This window comes from Gasterosteus aculeatus, chromosome 13 (assembly GCF_964276395.1).
Source record: "Gasterosteus aculeatus chromosome 13, fGasAcu3.hap1.1, whole genome shotgun sequence".
Taxonomy (NCBI): domain Eukaryota; kingdom Metazoa; phylum Chordata; class Actinopteri; order Perciformes; family Gasterosteidae; genus Gasterosteus; species Gasterosteus aculeatus.
In genome coordinates, this window is record NC_135701.1 from 1,924,348 (window position 1) to 1,930,045 (window position 5,698).

A 5,698-nucleotide genomic window follows, 5' to 3' on the forward strand; every position below is an offset into this window, starting at 1 on the left:
CAGGAAAACCAGTGACCCCGGCAGGCAGCAACCATGCGCTTTTATACGGCTGGAACCCCCAGCTGTTGTAAGCTGCAGAAGTTCTATCAGGAGTAATGTGAACAGCAGACACTAAAGGAATTCTGGGCAATATAGAGACATATTTTACATGAACTTTGAGTGTTTTTGAACACCAATCATCATTAACTGTTGCAGAGCTTTTTGCAACGGGACATCAACAAGAAGCAGATTGGGTAAGTGAGTAGTCTTAGGTCCCAGCTGGGTTGGACTCACTTCCATCTCACGCGTCACGGCTCATGCAGGTCCGATAGTGGGGAATAATGATCTTTAGGCCTGCTTCCAAAGACGCCACCTATACTCAAAACATATAAACAAAATCTACTGGCATCTGCATCTTTATGTAGCTCTCATAACTTGCTCCTTGTTTATACCTGCTGTGGCAAGCGTGAGGTGGGGTAGGAACTACCCCAATAATCTATGTTTTTAACTAGGGGAAAAAGAAAGAAACTAAAGGAAACCAGCAATGCCACCCTGGGAGAAATCACCCAGGGAAAAGAAAGAAATCTATGAATAAGGTAAATTACTAAATCTAAACAAAAGGACAACACCAGTTCGTTACACTGAGCAGGCGAGAGACGTGTTTCCAAAAGCATATACAACAGTTTATTGGGCACAATTCAAATCTAAAAAAAAGTTATCCTATTTGTATAAATTATCATGTATTCCAGGGCTGGGGCATTTGTGCTCAAGGTGAGTGAGGGGTGGGAGTATAAACTTAAAATGGGAGCACCACAATCCAAAATTAACACTCCAAACACACAAGGGCAAAGCAAAACAAAGAAGGGGAGTGAATAAGACACTACACACGAAGGGACACCATCACCAAACAGGATCACCAGTGAGGCCCTCAGCACCTGGAATCACAAAGATGGACAGTTAATGGGAGACTGAAAATAAATTCAACAACAATAGAGATCCAATACAAATCAAAAAGAAAGGAAAATATCAAAACAGGTTACAGTTTGAACTCAAAGAACTAAACCATCAAATAATCAAAAATAGCTACAAAAATAATAAAGAAAAATCTCCCTTGCCATCCACCTCCTATTTCAGGCAGCTAAACATGAAAACATAATACAATAGGCATAAAAATGCGGACAACGGGATTTCCACACCCGAACGCAGCAGCAGGCAATGTCCGTAAAAAGTGTGGGTTTTATCCCCACACAAAGCAGCAGCAGTCCAAAACGGGTCAGGACAGTCGGGACCTCAGCGTGGCATAGCTCCGGGACAGAACGAGCAAACACGCAGTCCGACCTGCCAGCGCCTGCACATAAACGCAAGTTTATTACGGTGCCGACTAGATCGCCGACGCGCAATAGACTGCAACGTACCTGCACGGTGGAACAATTTGCACAACCCTGCAGAGAGTGCCGAGCGTCTGCCGAACCTGCAGCCAGGTAAACCCGGAAGGGGGAGGTGCGTATCAGCTGTCAGAGAGCGAGCAGATCTACAGGTCCCTCCTTATATAATAAATTAAAGGGGGACAATACTGCGAGTGGGCGGAGCCACTGGAAAAGCAGTCATCCTGCTACACTGCGTTTTAATTCAAGTGACTAATGCTTGCTTTTAGAGTTGCCACTACCATGTCATCCAGCTAGCTTAACTCCCTTTTCAGGTTTTCCGCAGATTTAACATTGGCTACAGGTTGTTAACCTAATCAACTAAATTCAGTCAATAGAATGGTGTGTGTGTCTCCTCACAGCAAGAAGATCCTGAGTTAGCACCTGCCAAGCACCTTTTTGGGTGTGTATGTTCTCCCCGGGCCTGCGTAGGTTCTCTCTGGGTACTCTGGCTTCCTCCCACCAAAAGACATGCAGGATAAGTTTAATTGGTGATTCTAAAATGCTCGTGAGTTTGTGAATGTGAGAGTGAATGGTTGTCTGTCTCTCTGTTGGCCCTGCCATTGACTGGCAACTAGTCTAGGTGTACCCACCTCTAGACCATAGTAGACAATATTTCGCGGACCGGTCTTGGAGGTGTGGCGGATAAACACAACAAAATAACTAGCTATGTGGGGCTAGTTGGGGGGCGGTGTAGTCAGGCACTTTCTGTCCGCTGGTGTGCTAAATTGCCTTGCGCAGCGAGGAGTGGGTAATTGTAAACGTGAAAAGGAACATGTGGTAGTGCTTGGTAAATATGTCTAGAGGGACAGTGGATAAACGCCGCAAAATAACCAGCGGACAAAGGGGGGAGGGGAGGGGAAGGGGGGACTAGTAGTCTCTGACTGGGGTATTCCATCCTTACCAGCTCAACTGGCTCCTTTCAACGCAAAGGAGCAACGTCTCTACTGCGAGCACCTCCGAGATGGCTGAGCTTCTCAACCTATCTCTAAGGGAGACACCAACAAACCTCCTGAGGAAATCCTTTTCGGCTGCTTGTACCCGTGACCTAGTTCTTTTGGTCAAGACCCATCCATCATGACCATAGGTTAGGGTAGGAACGAAGATTGACCGGTGAATCAAGAAATTTACCTTCCGGCTCAGCTCTCATTGCCTTGCTGCTCCGACACTCAAGACCATAAGGTACTGGAATTTCTTCTCTTGGGGTCCCTACCTTCATACCGACACATTCCCTACCCGGAGTAGGCAATCCATCGGTTTACTGCTGAAAACCATGGCCTCAGATTTAGAGATGGTGATCCTCATCCCAACCACTGTGGACCACACTCTGCTGCGAACCGCTCCAGTGAGAGTTGGAGGTTACAGACCGAAGATGCCATCACGACCACATCATCTGCAAAAAGCAGAGATGAGATCCGTAGCTCCCCAAACTGTAGACCCTCCTCTCCCCGAGTATGACTCCATGAAAACCACAAACAGGATAGGCGCCGATCAAAAATCCTTCTCTATAGCTACCCCGAACTCCTCCCACACTTTTAAGTGCTTTGCCTCTATCACTGCAGAGATTGCTGCCCTTTGAGCCCGTCAGTAAACTGCAACTGCCTCCACTGAGTCGCACTGGATGTCATAACCTTAAGGCCTCCTTCTTCAGTCAGGCGGCTTCCCTGACCACCCGCACTACGTGCTTTGGTTTACCACGTCTATCCTGAGTCTTCCCCCATCCTCTGACCGAGCTCACCCCCAGATGGTGACCAGTTTACAGCTCTGCCCCTTTCTTTACCCGAGTGTCCATAACATGTGGCCTCAGATCAGACGACACAATTAGAAAATTGATCATTGATCTTTGGTCTAGGGTGCTCTGGTACCACGTACACTTCTGAACATCCATACGTTTGAACATGGTGATGTTATGGACAATCCGTGACTGGCACAGAAGTCCAATAACAAACAACTGCTCGGGTTCGGATCCAGGAGGCTGTTCCTCCCAATCACACCTCTCCAGTTATCTCCATCGTCGCCCACGTGTGCATTGAAGTCTTCCAGTAGGACTATGGAGTCACGTTCACAGTCCGCGGCAAGCCCAGCCACCAGACGCTCTCTGTCGAGCCCTGCATCTGGGCCTGGCTTCAAATGGGGCCCCCTGGGCTTTCTCCTGACCAGGTATCTCCTCCCCTCTTTTTAATAGGGTCTTTTTTAACCATTCTTAGTCTGATGCTTCGCCTGAGACCACATTGCCAAGGGTAACCCTACCAGGAACACCAGGCTCCAGAAAACACAGCCCTCAGGTTCATAGGGACATACAGACCTCTCCACCACGATATGATGTGTTAATGAAATTAAGCTGTGAATGTATGTGTTGAAAGGGACCTAACTCCTTTTTAATGTGTTCATCCTGAGTGACATCCAAGTGTTTGACATAGAAGGAAATTAAAACACACACACATGCACATCCACTAAACTGATTTATTAAAAACAAGGGGTGGGGGAGATGTGGTGGGTTGGGGTAAAATCAATGGATGTTCCCCCAGTCTCAGTCAGCAGAGTTAAAACACTGTTAAACTCCAGCCGAGCGGACGCTCTCCCTAACCAAGAAGCCTTACTCTGATTGATTTTTTATTTAGCTTCCAGCAGTGATATGTCTTCCGATGCACACTGCACACACCGATCCTCCGGAGTTTGTCAGCACATAAATCAGGCCCCATTGCCCAGTGTGCAGAGAACAATATGTTAGCAGAATTAAACTGATACTTAGTCCCACTTCCAGACAGTCAAGTGTAAAGGTGAGTGCCTGGAAGCAAAACGCTCTGACAGCAAATCCAATGCTCGGATGACACCACGTTGTAATGAGTGGTTATTTGAGTTACTGTTGCCTTTCCATCATCTTGAACCAGTCTGCCCATTTTCCTCTGACCTCTCACATCAACAAGGCCTTTTCGTCCACACAAATGACGCTCACTGGATATTTTCTCTTTTGGGACAATTCTCTGTAAACCCTTGAGAATATCTGAGATACTCAAACAAGCCCGCCTGGTACCAATAGCCACATTCAAATTCACTTAAATCCCCTTTTTTCCCCATAATGATTCGGTTTAAACTTCAGCAAGTTGTCTTGTCCACGTCTACATGCCTAAATGCAATGAGTTGCGGCCATGTCATAGGCTGAATAGCAATTTGTTTTAACAAGGAATTGAACGGGTGTATCTAATAAAGTGGCCGGTTAGTGTATATTTAATATATGTAAATATCTGAAATAGAGGTTTTAAACAGCAAAGATAAATACAAGAATCTTAGATATTTCATATTATTAGCATTTGTCTGCCAATTAAAAAATAATTTTCTCTGCTTCACAGAAGATAAAGGCAGATCAGATGCAGATAATTAAAGCTCTGTTATTCTTGTAGCCTTGGATTCATGCAGAATACACCAAGCCCCACTACAGAGTAATCCTTTCACACAAAGTTAACCATGTCCAATGTCAACAAATCAAAATAAAGCCTTTGAATCTTGTTAGATGCTATGTAAGGCAATTCAGATGTACAAGAAAATAACTGGTAGAAATTATGTCAGGTCTCACGGTGCATCCTTGGCAATCACATAAAGCATTGAAGGGCACTCAATATGACCAAAATAGAAACCATTTATTTGGAAGTCAAAACAAATGATAACACACAACACTAAACAATTTAAGTGTATTTTGAGGCAAATTTGTGATTTTGGCAGATACAAAAATAAATTGAATTAAAATTTCATTTCCACCATGGCAGTTGTGATACATTGTTTGTTTGCAGTGAACTGTTATTTCTGACCTGTGAGCAGGGGTAGATTGGCCAGCATTGGATGACAATTCCTGTTGTTGGAAGAATGAAACCAGTGACAGACTACTACCAACTCTGTTTAAACATCAAGAACACTTTGATACAACTGCCATAGACACAGTTTACAGCAGACTGGATGCCGCTTTAAACTCTGAGCTCTAAACTTTGATTACTCTTGTTTAAAAGCAATGGGTAGTTCCTACATTATTTAAGTGATTTGCTTTTTATTATGGCAACTACAGGTAATATTAGGGGAATGTCAACCTTTAATAAAATGTGAATGGCTATTGGGACTCTTGTTAAGAAAGAAGAAAACGTGTGTTTAATATCAGTCATCAATCAATTGAAGAATAAGGACAAAAATTGCATAGAAAAATCTGACAAAGTTTGGCTAATCATCATCATCTAAGATACAGAAGCTCACTCCACTTTTTCTCCTAATGATGCGCGTTCCTTGTACTCAGGCTTTTCTGCAGGTTT

The 5,698-nt window shown here is 44.4% G+C and overlaps 1 long non-coding RNA gene across 1 annotated transcript; it reads right to left on the bottom strand.

Annotated features, from left to right (window-relative positions):
* Window positions 1-640: 640 nt before the first annotated feature.
* Window positions 641-1,592, bottom strand: LOC144386317 (uncharacterized). Its single transcript, XR_013452018.1, has 2 exons — window positions 1,395-1,592; window positions 641-1,327 (listed from the first exon to the last, which is right to left on the bottom strand). It is a non-coding gene; the product is annotated as an uncharacterized LOC144386317 (long non-coding RNA).
* Between the last annotated feature and the right edge of the window lie 4,106 nt (window positions 1,593-5,698).